The sequence below is a fragment of the Syngnathus floridae genome, chromosome 3 (genome assembly GCF_059516105.1).
Source record: "Syngnathus floridae isolate MCC-2025c chromosome 3, RoL_Sflo_1.0, whole genome shotgun sequence".
NCBI lineage: Eukaryota > Metazoa > Chordata > Actinopteri > Syngnathiformes > Syngnathidae > Syngnathus > Syngnathus floridae.
This window is the reverse complement of record NC_142415.1, coordinates 13,571,068-13,598,025: the sequence shown is the minus strand read 5'-3', so window position 1 is coordinate 13,598,025 and position 26,958 is coordinate 13,571,068. Positions and strand designations below refer to the sequence as shown.

At 41.1% G+C, this 26,958-nt stretch overlaps 1 long non-coding RNA gene across 1 annotated transcript in view; it reads right to left on the bottom strand.

The window, feature by feature from the left end:
- Nucleotides 1-2,375: 2,375 nt before the first annotated feature.
- Nucleotides 2,376-26,958, bottom strand: part of LOC148400663 (uncharacterized) — a 61,121-nt gene continuing 36,538 nt past the window's right edge. The window contains exons 2-3 of the long non-coding RNA XR_015857614.1: nucleotides 14,935-15,090; nucleotides 2,376-2,893 (exon numbers count right to left, since the gene is read on the bottom strand). This is a non-coding gene — a long non-coding RNA (uncharacterized LOC148400663). The remainder of the gene's footprint in view (nucleotides 2,894-14,934; nucleotides 15,091-26,958) is intronic.

Here is a 26,958-nt window from a genome sequence, read left to right as displayed (position 1 = left end):
CTAGCTCTAACCCTAGCTCTATCCCTAATCTTAACCCTAACCCTAACCCTAGTTCTAGCTCTAACCCTAACCCCTAATTCTAACCCTAACCCCTAACCCTAGCTCAAACCCTAACCCTAGCTCTAACCCTAACCCTAACCCGAGCTCTGACCCTAACCCTAGCTCTAACCTTAACCCTTACACGAGTTCTGACCCTAACCCTAGCCTAACCCTAGCCCTAACCCTAACCCTAGCACTAACCCTAACTCTGACCCTAGCTCTAACCCTAACCCTAACCCTAGCTTTAAACCCTACTGTGAAACCCTAACTCTCTGCACTATTGGATTTCACACCGCCCCTTGGTAGTGGGCGTAATCCATTGGTTGGCTCCGCCAACTTTCAGGGAGGGGCCAGTTTATGCATTTACACATAAATACTTGCATTTGATTGCATATGCATACAAAGCGAGGTTCCAATTGTAAAAGTACAATTAGGCATGTGCTCACCTCTGGGCTCGAACCAGCTACTTACGCAGCAAGAGCGCGTGTCACTAACCAGTCGGCTATTTCGACCTGGCGGTCCTACACTGTCTGCACTCTTTTGTATTAGTGATGTGACTTCCATTTCTTGGTGAACTGAATCTTTAGAATCGGTTCATTCAAAAGACGTGAACGGGAAGTTGCGTCATTTTCTTCTTTGTTTTGTTTTACGGCGAGGTGGCACCAGCTTCAACGCGCATTACCCATTACACACTGGTTGAAGTCATTTGAACTGAAAAAAGAATGAATCACTTTAGGAAGTGATTCGTTCACTCTCGTTCACTGAAAGAATTCGTACTTTTGAACGAATTGTTCACTCACGAGCCAACACTATCATATGAACACATCGGTGACACATCAGTTGCATCACACCAGAAGGTCTTGTTCACAATTTTTTGTCAGTGTTATGTGAAATTAAAAAAAAACTGATTAAACTAGGGTTAGGGTTTCAAACTAGGCTTTTAAACTAGGGTTTGTGTTTCAAACTAGGGTTAGGGTTTCAAACTAGGGTTTCAAACTTGGGTTTAGGGATTCAAAATAGGGTTTAAAATTAGGGTTAGGGTTTCAAACTAGGGTTTAAGACTAGGGGTTAGGATTTCAAACAAGGGTTAGGGTTTTAAAGTAGGGTTTCAAACTAAGGTTAAGGTTTTAAAAGCATTTCAAGTATCGGTAAATTGGCCTACTCTGAGTGTATACTCGTACTTATATCGGTCCGAAAAATAGTAGATTCGAACGTCACTCTAAAGGATTCTAATGTGTAAGAAATGTAGCAATATGTAACAAAATGCAAAAACCCTATTGTGTTCCTTCAGAGTATAATACTTGTTGAATGTGTCTAACCGGAAGAGAAGAAGCCTCATGCACCTTTCTGCTAACAGCGTCTCTTTTGTGCTCACGTCCAGCGTCTGCAGTGTGGTTGCCGTTGTGTTGCAACAGCTCTTTGTGGCGTCTGAGGCTTCCCACAATTAACCATTAGAGACGAGCAACAAACAGAAGTGATGTTGCCATCCGTGACCATCTGCTCTGTGACATGCCAGCGTGCTGGGCTGCAGACTTGAAGGAAGCAGCGCTTCAAGGAAAGATAACAGTTTCTGAAAGTAACAACTGAGTTACAACGGAGGACATCCTCTCACCCAAAGTCAGCTGGGATAGGCTCCCATGCAACCACTAAATCTTAACCCTGACCATAACCCCCTTAAACCCTAACAGAACGCTAACTGTAACACTAACACCTTACCATACTTTTACCATTGCTGAATGCTAAAACGACTCTAATAGTAAACTACTCAAAACCCAATGGCAACAAAATAATAAACCTAAAAGTCTCTTAATTTAAATGCAATATGGCGGATGAAAGTTGACAATAAGCATGACACACATTTCTTCTCAGTTTTCTTCTGCAAAGGTCTGACGCAGGACAGGTTTGTGTCACAAGACACTGAAACCGACGGGGTCTCATGGGATAAAACTGGTTTAGAATCACTGTGGCTGAGATTAGAATAGGTGTCCAGAGGGGAAGTGGAAGAGCACACAGGAGACACAGGTGGACAGCGATCCCACAACCAGGAACACAATGACAAAGCCACCCACGGTTTTCTTTCTTTCACACGCAAACACACACACGCGCACACCCACACGCACGCACACCCACACACACACACACAAACACTGAGCAAGCTTCATATCCGCTTATCAGTATCGGTTGGGACCTACATTTGTTCTTGCTCTCCACCTACTGTTTGGTTCCATAGAGTGACTGTTTTGTGGGATTGAAACTTGCAATATGCAAAATATGTTTGTAGAGAAATAGAAATGTATGATGGCGCTCATGCAAACACACAAATCTAATGCCCAATATTTTACAATTCCATGGTAAAACATAAATTGTATCGATAATAAACACATATGACAAGTGCAGCCATTACATTTTCTAGATTCATTTGCATGTTTAATAGTGCACACCTAAAAATACTTGAGTGTTCAAAATTAATTTGTACGTGACAATACCTGACAATGAAAATTATTTTCTCAATTCTAACTGTAGTGCTTTACAATTTTCATGCTATTCAGCGTTAGACTGATTTACAACTGCACGGCATCACACAATGTAAAGTAATCAACAGTGGTTTTATGTGCGAACTCTTCATTGGCTCTCACGATCAAGTTTCCAGTGAGTGTCGGTTAGCACATACCGACAGAATCAGCTGCAACTGTCAAATCCTGAGGATGGGCCCACTGTAGGCCTGTCCAACGACAGATGGGACCTTGCGTCAGTTATTGCCCAGGATGCTGCAGGCTGACAAGATCCTTGACCGCCTGATCTGATTTGGACAGGAAACACAGGAAGGAGCCCAGGAAGATGATCCAGCACACAACTTCTCCCCAAAAAAGAGGAACAGATATGCAGACATGCGATGGACAACTCCTGGCATTTGTCAACTCATGATAGTGAAAGATAAAACACACATGAATTAATCATAGAATTCTTTATACCAAGCCTGTATGACAATGACACAAGAAAAACTAAAACGATTAAAAGTAAGCTAAACTAAAATAAAGTCGTACATTTTCAAAATGGAAGCTTAGGTTTCCACTGATATATTGCTGAGTTGTAGAAAACTCAAGACTAGTTTCATGTTCGACTGAAACAAAACTGAGAGGTAAGAAAGGAAGAAGATGTCGACATTGTAGGGGAACACCCGGCTGGGGTAAATATCTCGGGGGAGCCTGAGCACAGTATTGACATGCATCACAGCTCAGTGCACTCACTTTTTATGTGTTGCATGCAAAACAGTCGGTATGTGGGCAGCCAGTAACGTGATGTCACATACAACAAAAACATCAGTGCTGCTGCCTTGTGTATGAGTTACAAAGAACATGATATAGTGCATTAGGAAATCATACTTATTCATACTGGTCATCTTTATAATAATAATAATAATAATAATAATAATAATAATAATAATAATAATAATAATAATAATAATAAAATACTCCGGTTTCAGTGTCTGTAGGTGTGATTGTGAATGGTTGTTTGTGTATGCGTGCCCTGTAATTGACCAGTTCAGGGTGTACCCCTCGACCGCCCTAAGAAAGCTGTGATAGGCTTCAGCACGCCCGAGACCTTCATGAGGCTAAGCAGTTCAAATTAACAATAATAATAATAATAATAATAATAATAATAATAATAATAATAATAATAATAATAATAATCTAATCATTTGCTATTGGCAAAACCATCCTAACTCAATTTGGCACTCTAGGGGAGATTTTATGAGGCACCGATCTCCAATGATGAATTCACATTTGCTAAAATTTAAATCAAATCAATTATCATTGTTTTTGCCACAATATCTTAGACATAAGAGCAGTAGAAGACAGGTTTAAACTGCTTATTTAGCCAGCTCAACTCCCCACGGCACTAATATTAGCGATTCAATACAGAGAATATATGATTTGCATTCAGTTACATTTGTTCTCTACATGTATTGTGGCACTGCTTGTGTGCAATGTGTGCAATTAAAGGGTTGAAGCACCACAACATTGATGCTATTTAGCAATACGGGATTGAAAAGTTCAGCTACGTGGTTGTTTTAAATACGCTGAGTGGAATTGTCTTTGTTTGATAGTAAACTTCAACTAGGAGTGGCAACAACCAGCTTGAAGGCCAATAAAACGGCATCTATCAACGTAGATGGTGTCATAAGTGTTATAGTCCAGCATTGACATTACACAATCTTATATACGGTCGTCAAATCTGAAGTTGCAATTGTGGCGCAGCCTTTAACTTGAACATCATCATGAGCTGCATATTAATATTGCAAAGTATGAGTGCTGCATTGTTGTTTGTGTATATGTGATTCACTCCTTGTAAATCTGTTGATTGAGGAACAGGATGTTTGTGGTTGGAAGAACTCTGCTGCTCTAACTACAACGTTAGACCGACAGCGTTAGTCATGCCGATTACACAACCTCTTTCTGAGCAACAACCTGCACACTGGCTGGCACGCATGCAGGTGCTGCTGGGATGGAGATTATTTAAAGTTGCTCTAAAATGGCTCCAGCACATCTCAAGGTGGAGGAGCCACTTGTGTCAACCACAGACCTGGACAGAAAGTGGCACAGATAGAATGTACTTCCCCCTTTAAAATACCAGCATCACAAGACTTAGGTCGAATTTTGCTATTTAAAGGTAGCCTTTGTACAAATTACTGTGTAAATCTGTGGTTAGCGTCAGTTATTTTAAAAACAACCGTCCAGATTTGCGGTTTAACTGTTTTTCCATTCTAATATCTGTGATGGAAGAGTGAAGAATCATTTGATAATAGCTCTTGCACTGGGTCACATGATATTGTGCAGGTGTACTTAATATTGTGACCACTTTATTTTCATCAGTTTATTCCCCCTGCTGTTTTGCATGTTGCCTGCAAGGATCACTGATGCGGATCGTTCTTAGCTAGATAACAGCCAAATACAACATGGGAGGGGGGCGGGGGGAAGGTTAAAGTCTTTTTTTGGGGGGGGGGGGTGTTCAAGAGTGCAGGTCATTAAAGTCTTAAGAGATTTGAAGTCTAAAGAGAAATGGGATTAGGCTATTGTTTTACTGCAATTTATTTCACTTAAATATATATATATATAATATGTAAGTGCGTTTTGCCATACAATACTCTGGTAGGGAGAGAAGTCTACTGTTGTTGTCTCTTCCAAACAATTGGTAGACTACAAAAGCAACTGTTGATATGGACTACACACATTTTTGCCGCCATCTAGTGGCACAGTGTGGAAAAGCTTTTGTGCTCACAGAACATTCATCTTAACTTAAACAACGCACGCGCGCACGCACGCACACACGCACACACACACACACACACGCACACGCACACGCACACACACACACACACACACAACTGAGTAGCATCTTGATGCATCCAATAGACAATTCCATTACCTCAAATTACAACGTAGATTTGATCTGTGCTTAATGAGTAAATTGTTTATTTGGTATTTCTGGTAAATTAGAGCCCACAGAGGGCGTAAAACTAGTCTTTATCTCTATAGATCTAGTTTCTTTGGTTGAAAAGTATTACACACTAACTGGAAGAGAATGAAAAATATACATAGAGAATTTGGTAAGGATGTACAATTATGAATACTTTTTGTTTTTTATTTTTACAAGCATAAGCATTAAGCGCCCCAAGGTAGTGTTGTGACAAGTATCGCTCGTGCTGCAACAAATTGACAACTGTACTCTTCAGTCAAGCGTCACCGTTGTTGTTTCAACAATTACAGCTGTTCACAATGAAGAAGCAAACAGGAAAAAATAAATTAGCAGAGAGATTGTTGCTGTCAAAGCACGTTCGCATCTCAGCGGAGGTTATTAAGGGAAGGTCACGCGAGATGTTTGTGGCCAGTTGTCAAATCAACATTTTAAGAATACTGATTTTATTTATACAGTGAGTACGAATTACCCAAAGAAAAACTTGAAATGAGTGAATCTATCGTTACAATATACTAACAACAACTAAAATGTGTGAGAAAATGAGTTTCATGTTATTTTGTGCACAGAATTGAGAAAGTTCCCTAAAGTTTGGGGATGTGAGAGTACCTTTCCGATTTGTTTCCATGAGAGAGTGGGTTTTTCCGGTTTTGCTTGTTTCTGAAGAACCTCATGTGGAAAGTTATTTTCAGATCTATTTTTGTTGCAAAATGTTGCAAGTGTACAGCGTGAACCCCGAGTAAAGGTTCACAGCTCTTGCAGGAGGAAGTCGCTTCTCCAATAGTTCACAGAATAGGTCCAAAACTTTCTCATATTCTCATCATGCAGGATCACCATCGCACACAGTCATCAGTGGGTCACTTGAGCACACGCATCAGCTGGTCATCACATCCTCTTAGGACAAAGACTGACTATATAGTATGTGTGCATGTTGGTCGTACAGTGGGTATAAAGAGTCAAAACAGTCAAATTATTAGATACACCCACAAAAGCTAATGCTACACACTCTTGTTCAAGTACTGTTTTTTGTTGTTGTACGAAAATACGAGGAGAGAAATCATTTCAAAACTTTTGCAAGCATTAATGTGACGTAACTCGTACAATTAACTGATCTTTTTTTAATAATTTAAAATTTAATAATTTTAATAAAAAACATTACCGTATGGTCTATTCCCATATTTATCTATCGCATTTGGCATTTGATTGAATAAGAAATACACAGCAAATTTATGAGGGATAAGCACAAAAACCTCAAGTACCCTCTCAAACCGTTTGGAATTGTGTGTAGAGCCATAAGATGATACTACTTTTGTCTAAATAAAACTCTTCAACTCACTTCATCATAGTTAGTTAGAAGGAAAGAATACATATCGTTTTTCTACTTCAACTAAGTGATAGTGTGAGGACAAAAGATACACAATTTTCTAGTGAGTGTAGCACGAGCAGTAGTAAGAGTTGTACATCACAACAACATCACATACATTTCCATCAATTCATCCATTGAGACGGCCCCCGACATGTGTCCACCCAATACGGTTGGGCATTTGGAGCGGGATACAGCTGCAGCTCGAGATTTACTCCACCTTTGTAATGCTGCTGAGCTCACAGCTTTCTCATCACGTTCTGAATGTTGGAGTCAAAGCGTGCGGTACAGAGCGGAGGAGCCGGGCCGCCTTCATCCTCCTGAGTTACGATTTCCGGAGTAGCGCCAAAGCCAGGGAAACACTCGGAATGGCCATCCATCAGCTGGGGTGTCTGCATCCCCCTGAACAATGTGTGACCCCTGGGCCTGAAGAGGGTCACTATAGGGGTGACTTCCACCTTCACAGCCGCACACATTTAGATCTCAACTATACACACACAGTGACAGACAAAGTTGGCTACCTTATTTTATCGAATATACTAATAAGCATCTTCATGCCTATAACAACCACACTAAGAAGCATAATTAAAACCTCTCTGACAGTGTCCATCCAAAATTAGTATTAGTAGTCAAAAAGAATTGAACATCAATTGTATTGGAATTGTACATTGAGGAAATAGAATATCAATGAATCTTACTTTTGTCATACTTTAGCAACAAGGACTTTCACAAGAAACAAATTGAAACATAAAATAAGAGCACTTCGACATGGCTGCTTGGTGGGAAGGTTTATGATGGCTTGTTTGTGGAGGGACGGGATCTGTCTGTATCTCTGTCTGGAATCCTGACAGCTCTGGCTTTGGTCTACCCCCAGACCTCCTACATGCATGTTGCACTGTTTACTGGCCTCGCGTCATGCTCCTCCTTCTCCAAATCTATCACAGCGGCAGGACCACACGCACATGCATACGACACACGCACGCACGCACGCACGCACGCACGCACGCACGCACGCAATCTCAGGGCAAAGGTTACCCCTCTCTTGATTATAACTTCGCCCACAACATCTTTACTTCAGGATAAAAGCGACCATAACTGCTCTGCTGTCTTAAATTCAATGTAATGTGACACTTGAGGAGGCCTTTAAGATGTCAGACGGAGCAAAGATAGTCTCATGTTGCAAGCACATCCTCAGTTAAAAGGTTGAAAACACAACTGGTTCTCACGGGGACTGCGACCAGCCACCTCCACCGCGTCAATGTGCTTCTATGTCCCAAATGCGTCACCGGTGGGGGGGTGGGGGTGGGGGGTGTATTGCTCTCCTAGCTCATGGCATTTCCTGTAATAAAAAGCAGTTTGCGATGACGTGCTGCGAGTTAGCTGATGCCAGCCGTTGATAGCGGCGTACACGAACATCATGAACCAGCTTTGTAAAAGCTTTAGTGCTTTTAAAATTAAGAAATATATATAAAAAATATATATATATTAGATACACCCACACAAGCTAATACTATTCATTATAAAATGTGAAATGAAAAATTCTGCCTTTACAAGACAATAACGGGGATGCTTTAATTGCATGAATACCAAAAACAATTATAAAGATCCAAACCACGTTTACAGTATTTGTGTTAATTCTTCTTTTCAAAGCACATTATTGAATTGTCGCATCCACTGGCGTTTTTTTTCTTATGTGCAATATGCATGGCCATTCTGGACTTTCACTGTTTCATTACTTTGGACTCTCCACATTCCACACAAATGTCAAACGAATTCCTTTACAATCTCCTCATGCAAAATGCGTTTGAGTGTGTTAACCTTATTCCAGTGAATTTACATTTAACCTCGAGTCACAGTCACATTTATACTCACACATTTAAGAGATTCAAGTCTAAATATTTAATCGGAGTCGGATAACCTTTGCGGCTTTGCCAACAAAATTACAATGTGAAATCCTGAGATACTAATGTTCACTTAACACATTTCTTAGGTGGCCCAAATGAGGTCATAGTGCGTTAATCATGTTACCCAACAGCACTCAGCAGCCGGCGTTGTATAAATGCATTGTCTGTGCTCTCGCATTAGGCCGAGTGTGAGGCTCGTATTGTGTTTACGCTGACGTCTCCTGTTTCTGGCGACTGTCCAAGCAGCTCAGGACGACTTGCGGCAGTCTTGTCGAGCTCGGTCTGTATGGTCAGGATCTTTTGGGTCCTGATTACAATAGCGTCACCAAATGACAAATGAAGCATCGAAGAGATTCTATCTTTAGCCTGCTCGCCTGTGCTCTTTAAGTTAAGCACAAAAAGGTGAGGAAAGACAGAGCCGCAGAGTAAAAATGGACACTGACAAATACTACAAAATGTGAGCTTCTAGAATAAGTATGGTGTGAGAGTCTTCCCTCCCCATCACAGTTGTCTGACAGTCAATTTGAAGAAGACAAAGCTCCAACGAGACTGTCAGCCCCCCACTGCTTAGGCCTCTGTTGGTTTAACCCTAGCGGGCATCAGGCAGTCCTGACAGCAGCCAGACACTATCATGTGATTTATGGTGGTGCACACAGAGTGGAGAGGAGATGACCACTCCGATTTGACCCCCAGTTGTCTTATCAGCCACCCATCAACATGTTAGAGGCCACTTGGACATTTTGCTGTTTACACCTCCACGTTAAGCAGTGTGAATTAGAGGCTTGCAAGGAGTTACTTAGCAATGGAGCTTAAGCACGGAAGGCTATAGCAGCAAAAGAGGTGGATTACTTTTTTGTGCACGTCTCTAAATATTCAAATGTTAAGACAGTATCTGGACAGATATTTTTTGTTGTTATTAGCAGTGACATTACAGTACTCTGGCCTGTTTCAGTTTTAATACCCTCATGGACATTTTGGACTATTACGTGAAATTGTTCACTTGTCCAAAATTGGATAAACTATGTAATTTGACAGAAGAGACTGGGAGGGGGAAGCAAAAGATGAGCCTAGTGTGAAATTTAGTATTTTAGCAAAATTATATAATTCCAGTAAATTTCAATGAACTAAGCAAATGTCCTTTTAGTTGTCCAAATGGCCACAAAATATACAATTTCATATGAACAGGTAATTCCGATGTCACAATTTGGTAAATGTAATTTTATTTTCACAAACGATTTGTCAATTAATACGTTACTGTGTTATTTAGAAAAAATACCAACTAATATAAAGGGTTTGAAAGATCATCCTTGCTTTGGTGATACAATAATAATGGTCATAAAACATACTGTTTTCTGTCTACAATGACAATAATAAGAATACAGTTAAAATAATAAATCTTTTAAAAACGTATTTTTAAAGACGTTGTGCAACAAGTGCATTGGATTGCAGGTGTGCTTTTATATTCTGTACCGTGTGGTTTCATTTTGGCTTCTTAATTGCTGCAAATGAAGTGAAATCCTGACGGGGGCGCCCTGCGCTATGTAATGATCTTAGTAGCAGCCTCTAATCCACATCACCACCCACTTGGAGCAAAGCAACATCTTATTGGCCAACCCTGGTCATGGCATTAAGTCAGTAAATATTCTTTGAACTATTCCAACTGTAATCCAGATTTAACAGTGATGTCACGCCCTTGTCAATTGGATTTTACTCACACCTGGAGCTTTCTTTCCCTAAGCCAAAGGAAAAGAAACACTTTTCCGCAAAATTTGCCACAGGACATCTTTGAAAACAAGCCCGGGGTTGACTCGAAGGTGATGTAAACATAGATCTATTTCTGCGGCTATGACACACTGCGGTTTGAACTGGAAAGGGCGCAGCGGCCTGACGTGACAACAAAGAGGGCCACACAGACAGCGGCGGCGGTTGGAGCATCTCTTTGGACCCTGACATGGACTGTGTTCCTTGTTGGACAGAGGGAAAGGTCATCATCGGCAAGTGCAAAAATAACGTTTACTTGTCTCGTAGTCTGTGGAAGCTTTGACATTTACTAATCAGAAGTCTACTTCTTCGTGGAATGACCCCGATTGATTTTAGGAGGTAGTGATAGAGGACCCGAAACAAACATTTCAGACTTCTGGAGAGGAAGAAATGAGCCAGATCACTGTGGTAAAGTCAACCTGACACAGAACAGACAAAGAGCACATGCTCATAAACTCACTCAGCAGTCTCTCGCCTTAACTCTCCCTTTTTCGTTCTCTCCCTCACACACACACGCACTCACACACTCACACACTCACACACTCACACACTCACACACTCACACACTCACTCACTCACTCACTCACTCACTCACTCACTCACTCACTCACTCACTCACTCACTCACTCACTCACTCACTCACTCACTCACTCACTCACTCACTCACTCACTGATTCATAATGGGAATTTACCACGTGGGTGTAGGATTGCGTGCAAGCTTGTTTTATAAGTCGGTTCGCAGAGTTTTTTCTCGTGTGAGTCTATCACAGTCAGGATCGATCAAAAGGGGGACGGCTGATGGCGGACGTCACCCATTCCAATCCTCCTCTCAGCCCACCCAATTTACTCCATCAATCAATGATGAGGTGCCAAAACCCCTCCTCCCTGTAACATTTACATTACTACTACTACTATACTATTTTCTACATACATGTGCACAAACCAATGTTTCCTACAACCTAGTGCTTAAATTCACAAAACCACCAGCATAATATTTACGGACCAATATTAGAGCTAGCATTCGATCATCTTCCCCTGGAACTAAAGGACACCATTATTATTATTTTTTTTTTGAAGCATTGCTGCAATCAAAACTTGTGGTGTTTCTTTGCGTTGACAACTTTCTCTGGTTCTGCCTCCCCACTGACAAGATTAGCCCAATGACCATGAAAGACGTCATGGAGTGACATCGTAATATAGTATGTCATGAAGGTTTTGCTTGTCTTCTGACCAAGACATGGCAAACTTTTATGGCAGTAGTCTGACAGTGCCGTTGCAAAAAACACATTTGTCTTGTAGTCTGAACCAGGGATAACAAACATTTTGTCCTGAGTGACATTTTAGTTGTTCACAATGAGTTAGCTAAAACAAGAAATATAAGACTTTGCATATACGGTTTATATCACCTAGGCAGAAACCCCACCACAATAATGATTTTAAAATAATAAATCACATACCCTCTTCATCACTTATGTAGGAAATCAATGTTATAGAGAACCTGGTATATGCAGTGTGGTTGCATTCCCATATGTCTCTTTTGCAGTCTTCAGGATCTACTTCAACAAGTAGATGAGTTTACCATCACCAAAGACATTTGGACTATTGGGTTACAGCTGAGTCACAACTGTTGTGCCGACGGCCGGTCATCGAGGCGACGGCTTCTTCTGCGGGGGAGTAAACCGGAGTCATAGATCAGCGGGAGACAATTATCAGAGCAGGGGAGGCACTCAAAGAAGGCCAAGAAAGATTGAGGATGATTGCGTTGCGAGCAAGAGAGTGAGAGAGACTGGTAGAGGAGGAGGATGACGAGGGGGCGGATTACTGTCTGTTAGATTAAAGTCGTGATGTTGCGGCATAGTTTCCAACAAGTATCCATTTGGCTTCCATTTCCTTGCCCCCGCAGTGTTGCGTTTGCAAAAAAAATGTCTGCAGCTCTCTGCAGACGCAAGTTGGTGGTGACTAATATGCCACACATGCGTCATCGCTCTCTCAAATAGATAGCGGCAACTTTAATTCAGACATTAACTATGACAGCATCCCTAACTCTAAAAAAAAAAAAAAAACACTTAAGTACATATTTGGACTCCATGCCTGACATATTCCCTATGCAGCAGAACCTGCTTGGCTCAAAGGGCCGTACTGACAACACATGGTTCTCAAATATGGACAAAATTACATGTACATCACTTAAGAATAGGAATTTAAAAAAAAAAATATTATTTCAAGGTGAAATGGGGAAATCACAACAGCACCTGTTAGTAATATTAACTAAGTCATATATCAGTCTACTGTTAAAATGTCACACTATTTATGGAGCACACAGGCAGCTGTCTGCCATGCTAATCTGCCATCAGCTACACAGCCACGGTGGTAAAGCTAACCAAAATAGGGTGTAGCATATCAAACCGTGGCCACAATAACTGAACCGAGCTGTACCTTGTGGAAATGTGGCTGTAGTAATGATAATTACCGCTACCTATAGTGGCACCACCTGCTACTTTATTTCCCCCAAGCGTAGAAAATGAATCGTCTATTTGGGGAGAGGCATTTATTTGTTCAAGTGGACGATGCACCTGGTGAGTCCGTAAATGAAGCCCGGCATCTATTAGATCATCCATATTTGAAGGAAATACGTATATAAGCATGTCATCTGATTTTACCTATAGATTGCAGTTTCATGTTTACCACTCCCAATCATCAGCTGTGTGGTGTCAACAACAAAAGTGAATTCAATTTATTAGCTCAATTAAAATGATGTGACAGAATCTTGCAGAAATTTTGTGTACGTTTGCTTTGTGTTGGTGGCAACAACATGCACACACGTGTGTTTCTCCGTTAACAGCCACTGCTTGCCTGCCTGCGTTAGCCCTGCAGGGAGACTGATAGTCGTTCAGATAAGCTCCATCTCCATTTACAATCACAGCTCCTGAGATTGACTCTTTTTTCTTTAATAAGAAAATTACCCCTAATACCCTCTGCGTTGTACTTGGCTGCTCCCAGCCTCCTCACGGGCTCATGGAAAGCAGATGTTTGCTAGCCAGGCCACAGCATGCATATACATCATTGTTTGTCCAATGGACCCTCCAAAGTTGAATGCCCTGGAGCTCGCTCAATTTAAAGTTTCAACATTAGGAAATTATGCCTTTAAAGATGCATAGAAAATGAGTTCAAATTGTCATGCATGACATCATCAGCATACTACAGGAGTTTGCAAAACCCAGCAAAAAATGAGCATAAGACATCATATGTATAATATATGTGGTAGAAATAGTAATATTGCAGTTGTAGTATTGTTTTCATGTCTTAACATTTACTTTGGGTAACATTTTTTTTAACTGATAAGAATGTTGAAATGTCACCTAAACGTTGACTGAACAGTTAGCATAATTAATGATGGTCTAACATACTACTATGCAGATTTAAATAAGGAAAATATCATTGTCTTGAAGTTTTATTGTTGGGGAATGCACTAACATTAGGCCATGGTGGAGTGGCTGCTAAGAATGTGGCCAAGGCACACCATCTGTCTGCGATTGGTTGTTTTTCCTCTGATGCGGTGGTTTCTTCAAATTACAGTCAAAGAACAAATTGGGAGGCTGACTAGAAAGGTTTACTGTATGTATGCTGATGCTCATAAGTTTGTAGAAACACCTTGTCGATGTGACAGGCAGCCCTTATCATCCTAGCTCATCAAGAATTCTACGCACTTACCCCCCAAACTTCCATCTCTTTATTTTCCCTCTCTCACAAGTCACTGCTGTTCTTTTATCAGCATAGTCAACCTTATTCCCAGTGGCCCAATACATTTCTCACAATAACAAACAGACTTTGTGTGAGGCTGCGGGGCCAAATTCACTCTCCTAATGACGGTATCAATCGATCTTGAGGTCTTGCTGAGTTGAGCGGGCGTCGACGAGACCCTGTGATCAATAGTGCCACCTGGAAGATATATTTACTCACACCGCTTGTTTGACATTCCTCAAGAGTTGTGTATCAATGAGGTAAACAGAGTGAGGCTGTTAACGTTCGCTAATTACACACGCTCATATGTAGTCATCGCTAAGTGATGATGAACGTGAGGTTTAGGAAGGGAAGACAGAGGGTTAAACCTGATATCATGTGCAGCTTAATGAGTACATTTGGGCATGTGGCTAGAGAAGAATAGTGTGTGCATGCGGAATATGTGTGTGCATAGAGCGGTTTGTGGGTGGGTATGGGTTTAGCGGATACCCGCACTCACTGATGCTTTGCCGTCAGTGATGTGCTGTGTGTGTGTGTGTGTGCACGCACACATGTTGTGTCTTTGCCATGTGGTTTCCAAAAATATAGCGGTATGGACACACGCTCGCTTCCCCACACCTCCACAACCATACACACACATACGCACGTTACCGAGAAAGCGCTGGCTGACCCTCCATGCGTGCTGTTGCCTGTGACCCCAATCTATTTCTGTGGCAGCTTCACACCGCCTCGTCACAGCTCGTCACACCGGAGGCCCGCGAACACTGACTCTTTGTGCGTCAACAGCAGTTGCATGGGAAGAATCTTCTGCAGGACAACACACATTTTGAGTGCGCCTCACTGATATACTTGATGATGGAAAAGATTTTATGCTCCAGTCGTGGCTGCCGGGACATAGGAAATGTGCCACCTGGAATTTCGGTCAAACACACACCAACTTGTCACAGCCATTTGCGCAATAACATGATCCAATATAAAAGCTGTATGAAATATTCACTTCCAATGTTATTAATATTTACTTTTAATTGATGCTGATTGTTGATCATTTTTTTTCTTCTTCTGACTCTGCACTTATAGCAGAGCAAATCTACAACAGGACAACAATAACCTGTGAGCCTGTTCTCCATGGGGCTGTTCACTTGTGATTGCACATTGTGATTTACTAGGGATTTTGTGGAAGTTCAAGTGATCATTTCAAAATCTAAGCACATTGAGTTTTATAGAAATAAAATCTTCAATTCTGATTATTTATCTGTAGCCTCCCTTTTTAAATTATTGGCAATAATTATTTGTTGAAATAAATAAAGGAACAGTATCATGCTATTTTAAGTTAAGAAAATGTCTAATAAGCACTTAAAGTCAAATAATCTGTGTGATAAATATTGTGTGTGTGTTCTATGTGCGTGTGCATGATATCCTAAGAGGAGGACAGTGGCTCGTGTATTGGTGTAGTGCGGGGGCAAACAAGGCCCATCTGGAAAATATTGTCAGAGGCTGAAGCCCTGCAGCTAAAAAAGCTTCTGCCCCTTTTATTCTGCTTTTAGAGGGCAAAAGCCTCTATGGCTCTCGTTTGTCCGAGTCGGCACCGTCTTTTACGCAAAGAAACTCCCGTTCAGAAAAGATAAACTTTCAGAGGGTCATGTGCAAGTATGCACACACACACACAAATTAAACCCTGTTACTGGCAGCATCTCTTTTATTCTGACCCCAAATGGGAAGTAGTGGACCAGGCTAGAGATCTCTATCATTGTGGCCCCAGAGACACTCCGCGCTGATTATGTGTGTGTGTGGAAGACAAGCTGGGTCCCAGGAGAGACGTGCATATAGAGGAGCCCTGAGGCCACAGGAAATCCACAGAGACAGACAGACTGAGAGAGTGAAGCCTGTCGTAGCGAGCCGAAGTTAAGAAAAGTGAAGGGAAATGCGACTGAGTGAGTCTGTCTGCTGTTGTCTGCTTTGATACACAAGATGAACGGCCTTCATTGCCAGCATGAGAATAACGATGACCAACACCATGTAGACAGACAGGACCTGTTATTTCTGAAGAGCAAGCTAACAAATTCATATTTAACACTGAATTTATCTATTTGATAAATTTAATCAGCAGTTTAAACAGGACAGAGGACTTTAGAATTGAACACACCTTTATGAATAATTTTAAGCCAACTCACTGAGTTTATCTGATAAGTCAGACATTATTCAAGCATAACATGCAACCAGTAAATTTTTTTTTAATAAAAAAAAAATCAGGTTTAAGGTGTATATAATAATAACAATTTTGCCATAGCCTTAACAATATGAAGCCCGTTTCTAATAGTAAGATGCTATGTCATAATTATGAAGTCATAATTATCAAACATTAAGTGATAATTAATAATTTGGGATACTGTGTTGTAATTATGAGTCACAATAACAAAATTCTGACTGGAATCAACCTCCAAAGACAGAGCTTGGCTATGTGGCTCTTGTTGAAGGTATTGTGTATTTGTTGCATGACAAATGAGGTAAAATATCGTGAAATGTGTTTTTATGACATCAACATTTATAAATGTTATTAAGTGCCTAATCACATTATCTTTTTTTTTTTAAACTTTTTTTTTTAGTTTACTGTTTTGTGTTCTTCTGGCACACATAGACTTTCATAATTAACCACTACAAAAACATGAAAATAATATTTTTGTAATTTACAATGCTCTTACCGCAGAAATAAACATATTACATTGTAAATCGTACCTCAATAATAGTGTCTGTCAGAACTATCCATTATTAGGTCAGAATTTCAAAGCAGCTATTAAATTGTGCATGCGTACCTACTGGTAATCGGGTGTGGCTTTATAAATATAAATAGTAATTAGATACCACTTTAAAGAGTCTTGTCTTCTAATAATTCATGGAAATGTCTATCCATGTCAAGCAGAAGCTACAGCACACTGTGGGAGCAGCCACGGGTGGCATGCAAGTTCTCATCACTCGCAGCCTTTTGCTTCACTCCACCCTTCCCCAACTTCAGCCTCTGCGGTTATTCAAATCTATTGAAACTTTATTAAGCGCAACGGCCAACACATGTATGTATCCCCTTGTGAAAGAAGCGCTTTGTAGACGCGACTCCCCCCCTCTGCACCCCACCTCTACCAGCACTCTCCAGCATGTAGGTTACTCATTTGGCTATATTGTGATTTCAGTCAGGCTGCTCCTGCGGCCTTTAACAGTTCACTTCCACGTCCATGCTCTGAGAAGACCACCCACGCTCGGCCAGTCATCGACTGTGTCATTCGCTCCCTTACCGCCGCCTCTTTTACGTGCATGGAAATCTGCGCTGCTCACACGCGCGTACACACGCACGCACACACGCACGCACGCACACACACACGCGCACACACACACACACACACACGCACACACACGCACACTGGGAAGAACTCCGCCTGGCAAAATGTATTAAAAAAAAAAAGTCCACAGAGTCCATGTGTTTCCGAATGATGTATGTTATCTATTGGAAATGTCCGACCTCCTCCATCTACACCTCCCAGACCCCCATGCCTGAGGTTTCAACCGGCATCAATTCGGATGCAGGATGGAGGCGAGCATTAGCTCCGCTTTGGCTACCAGAGGTCCCAAGGGTGACATATAGCTCACCAGTATTATTATACAGACCTTGAAATATTCCATCAAGGGTCACTTCATCCAAATTGAGCACACAATAAAATACATCGCGAGTAAACCCAGAAGCCACAAACCATGAATGTTTTTTTTTTTAGCTTTACTGTACTGCTTTAAAAATGCAATAACAGGTGGGTGAACTTTAGCACAGAAAAAAATGTTGTATATCAACATGCTGAAGATTTTACAGTATACAGATGTGGATTGAGATACGTGTTTAATTTGTTGCTGTATTGACTGTCTTTGTGTCTGTCCTATTGCTATATGTGAAGTGTTTTGTTACAGCTGCAGCTGTAGTAAAATGTGTAAATGAAGTGGTATTGTATTGAACTGTTATAAGAAAAATGGTACTCAACTGTATTACACTGTTTAAAATAACATGGTAGTATTTGACATTTTGCTCTCCACATACCCTGCAAATAGAGAAAACGTGAGCTCAAAACACAACTGAACCTAAAGTATTTTCCTTCTTCATTGTTCTTCTATGAGGTTTATTGGCAAGCCAGCATAATGGCTCATTAGCGCCACCAACTGATATTATTTCCACTATAAACCAATGTGAAATGATGATGGCTGGATGTTCTACAGATTGCCGCCGCAGTTTAAAAATAATTTAAAAATGCTAAGCAGCAAAACAGTAATGAATTCTAGGAAAGTCATGTCATAGCTGTTGTGAAATGATACAAAACAGCATTTTGTGCTGTTTCCAGAGATTCATGTCTTCTGCAATCAAGGAGTGTGTTGCAACAGAATTAAGCATTTATAGAGTGCGTTTGTGTGCACACGCATTCACGGAACCACCCAGTAAGGCTTAGGGAGCCAAGGAGGATATCAGATAGATGTCAGATCCTCTAAGCCTCTAAAACTGAGCTTGCAAATTACCATCACCTCCTCCAGCCTTTCACGTGCATACTTTCTTTCTGCGCTCTTCTTCCTCACAAATCCACCCCCCTCCTCACCGCTCCACGCTCTCTGTCTCTCATGTTACTTAGAGCAGCTTTACAAGACAGTAAAATCCGGAGAACGAGATGTAACCAAGACAAGGAAAAACAGCTCAAGAAAAGCTGCTCACTGTCATTGCTTTTATTACTGGTGCTCGGAAACAAAGAAATGGAGTTGGATAATACTGCTAAGCATTTATAATCATATCGTGCACATTTTGACTGAAAACAAAGGTGACCATATATTTCACATTCATCAATTAATATAACTGTAAGGCCTACAAATATTAAAAAAAAGGTCAACTACATACAGTATTAGCTTCCTGTTTACATTAAACGTACCGGCCAAAAGATGTCAACCTAAGAAGACACACTTTGACTCCACGCAAGCAGAAACACTTGTACGTCCAAATGGATACATAAAATTTGTGTGGAGCAGTAGTTTTTTTTTTTTTGCATGCACGAGTATGTGACAAAAAGGAGACACAGAGTACCTTGTTAGGTAAACTGTTTGACATTCACGGGGGAAGATGTGATAAACAGGAAACTGCGCGACCCCCCGCGGCGTCCCGCAGCCACACGCCAGGGTCATAGCAAACATCCCCAATATAAACATATCAGATACACGGACATTTCGACTTATCAGCTCTGTCAAAACATCAAAGTGGAGCATGAACATTGTCGTCTTGCTCAAGAATGGCATTTAGGATGGGAGTCTTCCTCACGACTTGAAAACTCAATTGAGAAAGTTCATCTCATATTTTGGGAATTATTCCCTGGAATCCATCTTGATGCGCCAAGTTGATATCCCGCCACGAGAGCCAAAAGGTCGAAACATAGAACTGATTTGTGTGTAGGTGTGTGCCTGCTTGTGTGTGTGTTGCATCACTCTGGCAGTCATGTGGTAAATATTGTGTTTCCTGTCTCCTCCTTAACTGTTTTGGTAATTGGCTTGTGTTAACCCTGTGACCCAGTGACTACGGGCCAGCTGTACGTTTTTGTGTGCGCGTGTGTGTACGCATAAGGCATGTGCCGCTAATAGTAATTGTTTATGGATCAACACGTGATACAAAGTGTGCGAAAGCCATGCACGCAAAAAGTTATGGAGTAAAATTCAATTTGTACAATGGATTGTTGCCATGCTTTAATTAGTAATTGCTGCTACGTTTTCCTTCCAGGTGAGAAAATAAATATGGTAACATGAGGAAATATAGTTATTTGGCATTTGATGACATATGACATTTGTCTTTTCTCTGCGTGACTATTGTTTCCCACATCAATGGTGGGGTTTTTTAACTACATATTTTCACGTCACACTATTTGGGCCATGCCATCAAAGTGATGCCATTTTCATCTCCCAATATGCCATAGAATTAATGGTATATTATATATATTTTATTTTATCTAGCAGAGAGGATGCACATTGATGTGCACACGTGCACACTACATATTGACTAATATATGTTTTATAATGAATGAAATTACAACATTAACGGAGGAATGTCAACATCTTCTTTGGTGTCATTAGTTTATTGTAACATTTAAAGTTTTTCTTCTATTAAGTGCTAAGTGAATAATTAGAATAATTTTTTGTGGCTATATTTTATTCAAAATCTCAAAATCTCAGTCCTGCTACTCAAATGGAGAGTTTTAGTACAATAAATGAAAAAAAAAATATTTACATAAAAAAAATAAAGTTTACTGAAATTTACGAACTATTAGATTTGGCTGTGTTAAAATTACAACAAGCAAATGGTACCAATTTGATACAATGGGCCATTTTCATTTTTGTTGCTTAACAATCAATATTTTAAACTTATTCAGTCAAGTAAACAAAAACACTAAAGGGAGGATATCACAGTAAGGGTTAAATATTACTTATATACCTTATAATACATAGTAAATAACATTTTTTCAGTGCTATTTTTAGAAAGTATTTTGTCTGGTTATAGTTAAACACTAAAGATACTAATGAATAATTATTTAATTACTAACTGAAAATTTCAAAAAGTACTATAAATTAAAGTTAATATTCTTGCCTGTATTACATACTGTATAGCAGGTATAGCTGCTACATTACACCCAGTTCCTGTCTTGAGAGGCCGTGAGCCTCTCAGCCAATTCATTTCTACAAGCTGCGTGTTACCATGTCAGCTGTAACTCAATCAACCACACTACAAAACGTCTAACTTGGCTCCAAGGTTCATGGACGGCAGTGATTTAGATTTTCCATGTCATGTACACGAGGAAATAAATTATTGTAACTAAATGCCATGATTGCAAGTAAACATCTACTGTGTGGGCATGTGCGTGTGTGCTCGCAGTTAGTCAGAGGGAGGGAAAGATCAGGGGCGAAGACTGGGGCCAGTTAGCGCTGCTGAGTGCTTGGAGTTCCACAACAAACGAGCAATTAAGGAGCTCCACTTGGCCCCCTTTTGTCCCGGAGGCTGATTAGATTGGCTGGGACGTGTTAACCGTTCATCTTATCATCTTTGCTTTCCTGCCGAGCAGCACTATATTATATCTTGGATTCAGTTTACTAACACGCTCAGGCTGAGAAGAGTGTCAAAGTAAAAAAATCTTCGCTGCATCATTTTATATATGATATATATATATATATATATATATATATATATATATATTACACACACATTATATAGCCAGTAATTTAGCACCCGGAAATGCATGTTCAGTGTTGATTAAAAAAATTTGATTAATTAATAATAATAAAAAAATAATGAGAAGAACAATAATTTAAAACATGTCATGACTAATGCTGTGGTTAAACCAGTGGTTTAAAAAATGTGTCAGGTTTGACATCAGAGGGGAACAGCAGGCCAGTCGTGTGCCAGTTCAGTCAAGTCCAATCAGGCCGCCTGCACATCTGCCCTATCATCCAGTCTTGGAAGCATGTCCAAACAAAACATCTCTTTGTTTGTATTGGCACTGGCTACTCAGCCCACTCTCTAACACTAATACAAGATTGCGGCCATGCGTCTTTTGCACGTTGCATATAGGACGATATGTCTGCAGATGGACGTCCAATTCCAGTAAAATCAACATCAAGAAAATAAAGCCAAAATACCATCACAAAGTTCAAGTTGTTGATGTCAAAACAAACACATTGGAACGTCATCAAGTGCTGGATTGCTGCCATGTACAGCATGTACACTACAGAGGTTTATAATTATGCCCCTGTGACCGCCTCCCCAGCCCAGGGGGAATAGAACAGTGCAGAGAAATATGATTGGTATCTCCATCTACAGACAGAGTCCATGACCCCAAAACGCAAATAGTGTCTTGTGTGTTAAGACAGGAGAGGAACCAGTGCGACCAGGGTCCGCCCCGACCAAGTAGACACTGCCATCCCTGCACTGATTTACAATTGAGTCTCTACCACTTTACAATGAGGGGACCGACTGCAAATTTTCACATTAGTAATTCATTTGCGTGCAAATAATCAGATTTAAACTGTTGCACAGTAGACATGTGTTTGAGAGATTTACTTATGTTAGTGTGAAACCATAATTTCATAATGGCCATAAATCTAAAGCGGAATAAGAAAAAGGAAAATCTTACTCGAACAATTGAACTTTATCCAGAGCCAGTCAAAGGCACTTTAAATTGTGGCACATGTGCTGACTCCCCTTTAAAGTGTTTGAATGTGACTGCTGAATTTAGAGCACAGCCACATACCTGGCTACAAGAGGGTGTGTGCACTTGTGCAACCCCATTATTTGAATGATTTTATTTTATTTTTCCTTTTAAAAATAATTTTTTCTAAAACTTTGCAGTTTGGAGTAGATTTTTATAGGTCCTGTAAGTAAACAAATCTGAAAGCGAGCATGACATAGTTTTAAATGTTTCTAGGATTTTATCACCTCAGTCGCATTGTAGTCTTCCGCTGCACTGTGCCTCACATTTTAAGCCTAGCCTTCCAGCATGGTCTGATTAGTCTGCCTTGAGCCGAAGGTTAGAGTTGAATCCGTTCTTAGCCGATGATATAATGGCAAAAGAGGCTTGTTAGTATCTGCGTTCTGAAACATTTTTAGCACAAAGTCAGCCTTACATGTGCAGAAATCCCCTGTGAGACAGATGAGGCGAATGCTTTTATAATTAGCAACAAAGCACCCCAACAGAACACATGTGAGACGCCTGCTTTGTTCTGTTTTTCTGTTTATTTGTTACATCCGAATATCTTCACTGCTGATTAATCTTCCATGTGTTGATCATTGAAATTGCGTTCCGTAATTAAGGCGGTAAAACCCCATTCCGTGCGATTCAGCGAATAGTGTTACAAAGAAAATGGGGGAGAAAGGGGATGGGAAAAACAAGAACTCAATGGAGAGAGAGGTGGAAAGTAAGATGGGGAAATGTTGTCGGTTCTTCTGGGTGGTCCCAGTTAAGCAACGGAAAGAGAAGAAGTGGACAGGCAGATATAAACTGTAGAGCAGCTCAACGCCACAGTGGGGCAAGATGTGATCAAAAATCAAAAACATGACAAACGGCTGGAATGCGATGAATCGGTAGAAATCAGCTAACACACATCTACTGTCAAGTATGTACATTTCTCTTGAAAAGCAAAAATAATTAAATGGAGATCACTTTGCTGACTCAGGGTTCCCTCAGACGCACACACACATGCATACGTATCTAATAGTAAGCTCGGACAAGTAGGAAATGACACAATTTGCTCGCGATTCCAACTGTCAAACATGAGGATGTTGACCCCTCCTGAAAAGGAGCAGTGGAACCACAAAGCAATCAACCGTACACCAAAACAGGTTGGTACTGCAGCTCCTTAGCAGCAACGGTGGGAGACGCGAGGACAAGGCTGAAGTCGGGCCGGCTGTTCGGGATTTAGCAACGGTGGGGAAGGCGCGCGTCTGGCTTTGTGTTTCGGCTCGCCACGGCACGCTGGGAAGCATCGGAATTGGCAGGGAGAGGCGGGCGAGCGGAGTCTGCTGGCAGGCGCTCATCATCCCTCACCACAGGAAATCAAAGCAAACAATCAAGACCTTACATCCTGTCCTCGAGACCGCACCGTGCTCTGATGGCGACGCTTTATGTGTGCGAGCGCCTCATATTTCGCAGTTTGAGGCACGTAAATCTGTTAATACAGTCGCCTTGTGGGGACTCGAATAGCAGAGAATTTTAGGGTGGAGGCTTGGTGTCAAATGTGACTAAGTTGAGGGGAAGTCAAGGGGAAGTTAAGGGTAACTGAGGGTGAGTGAAAGGCTATGCCTTTTCACTTAACCTTGGTTGGGTTGAGAGTGAAGAATTTAGAAAAATGTACCCTGGATCAAGGGTGTTTCGAGACCCCTTGGGGTGAAGGGGGGTTCCAGGCAAGAAAAATCATGGAGCCCCCCAACACACAAACAGACACACACAAAAAACAAACGGAGTAGTAGGGGTCCGCCATTCAGGAGATTCATGAATCCTGATTTGTCTTTGCAGGGTCTACAAGGGATTCCAGTTTTGTTGATATCAGAAATCTCTTGGGGTTCCTTATGAGCCACCAGCCAGCAACAGACAAACCCTTACCCAGTCCAGTATTGAGCACTTTAGATACTTTGGGGCCAATAATACATGAAAAAAAGTTAGGCAAACAAATTAGGTAAAAGTTAACAATTAGTTTGGGATACGTTAAAGGGAAGTAAAGGGTGAGACAATATGACGTGCAAGCAAACAGCAAAGTTTTTAAGTGTAAGCTGAGGGTGAGTCAGGGGTCTATCAAAGGTAAGCCAAGGTTACGTAGGTCAACCAGGTTAAGGGTGACTCAAGGGTATCATTAGCGTGGTCAGGGGTTTAGAAAGTCACACCGAGACACACAAGTGGAGGAAATAAAAATCTAAAATGCAAACTGTAAGATGAGGGCAACTAAGGGCAACTTAGGGTAAAGTGAAAAAATACTCAAAAGGGTAACAACCTGTGGTGGATATTATTATTTCAGCATGTGGGTTTATAATAAAACAGATATCGGGTATTAAACCGTCAATGGCATCGTTTAATCAGCGCTCCTATTCCACTTCTCATCCTCTCATCCTAATCCACTTCCCGTGGCCGTGAATCCAGTCCTCCATCCCTTCCCCTCTCAGGTTACCATGCGTCACTGGTCCAGACAAGCTGGGGATTCTTTCAACGAGCAAATTACAGGCAATTAGGAGCTAAAGGATAACGTTTAGCATGCAGGAGAGGGCCAAAGTAAGAGGGGATGGTGTGTATGTTTGTTTGTGTTTCGTACACATAGACCACTCAGGCAGTGGAGTCTTGGCCTCTGATACCGAGCCATCAAAATGTCTACGAGTTAGAAGTGGAATCTGCCAACATGCATTTACTGCAACACGCTTGATGATGAGATCAGGTGAATAGGGAGGAAGGAGAAAAAGGTATCATGGAGTTTGATTTCTCGAAATGCTTGAATGAGTCCAATTTATTCTGGGAGAGCATTGCGCTAAATGCACATTTGGTTTGTGTTGCATTCGAGTGGGGGTGAACTTCACCATTGCTAATAAGATGAGGTTTCATGGAAAACAAACAAACTTGCTTATTTCAGTTTTTATCACGCAAGGAAAGCTGTTGGTGTAAGGCAATTAATTCTTTGGGTATATGAGATTAGATGACAAGAACAAGAGAAGATGAGTCCGCAAAGAAGGCCACACTGGTCCAGACAAGCATCATCATAGCAGGCCCATCATTGTAATTGGGGCTCCATCACAAAATCAACTAAGTCAGCTCATGCCAAGTCCACTAAAAGCTGCTGCGCAAAAACATTACCCAGCTGGTTTCTCTCACTTTTTCTCACACCAAATTAGCAAAAAAGGATGAGAGACTGTTGCTTGGAGCGACTTGACTCATGTTGAGTGAAACTGGTTTGGATTAGCTCTGCGTCTTGTTTAATCTGACACTTAAAGTGCTGTGTTGCCACGCTGGCCATTGTGTGCGTGTGCTCCATTCGTGCGTGTAAACTTGGGCTCGTGCACGTACCTGCTGCCTCGCTGCTGACCGGGAATGCCGGGAATGCTCCGGACTCTCAACCCACTCTGTCAAACTGGCCCAGCCCACTCCGGAGGGACTCGGATGGGGAGCATTGTGGGGGGAGGTCAGCGGCAGGGGGATGAGGGAGGAGGGATAGTGACAGTTCAGTAACACTCACCAGAGACTGCCGTCCCCTCATTGCAGAGTGGCATCGCCCACCCTCAATGCCAGAAGGGAGAGTTTATTTTTCTAGCTCCAGCTTTCCCTGGAAGAGGACCACCGAGAGCGGGGTCTTACCGCCATAATGCTAAAGACTCTTCTTGGTTGGATGCAAAGACAATCATTGGATGTGGAAGAAAAGTGCCAACAAAGGCTGTATGTGTTTCATATTTTGACTGAGATTTCAGTGTAATCTGTTCCATGACCACGCCCACACTATCTCAAATTATTTATATTTGATTAGAAATGCTATTTTTCTATGCACCATGGCCACCTGGGGGCAGTATAATACAAACATGCAGATACATGAAGACGGTCACAACGAAGCTCAGTAAGCTGCAGTAAATTCCGTTGGGTTTTTTTTTTTGCAAGGAATAAAGAATACATACCTGCAGCTATTGTATTTTTTTTCTGTCTACATGTGTACCAGTGACTGCATTCAAATATTAAATATAATTTGCTGAAAGGGTTAGAACACTGTGACAGATATTTGCTAGCCCTATATAAAGCTTTGAATAAGGCAAAGCTATGTGGTTTAACAACAGTGTATAACTCCCTTTATTTTACTTATTGATTTTGACAATAAACACCAACTTGGAGTGATATTAAAAACACTTGAAGCTTCATACTTGCAAGTCAGGTCACTCTAACTGTTAGTGGAAGAAGGAGTTTTGACAATATAGACAACAAATCAACACTGAAATCCGTGTACATCAGCTCATCATTCAATTCTGCTTCACTGAATAAATAAAAGGCCCAGAGAAATATTTGTTATTAAGTCACTGAAAGTGTTTCTCATCTCACAGGATATCTCCATCCGAAATCAGATCCAATCTTCCTCCCCAGCAATTATAACACTCGCCACTAATAACCCACA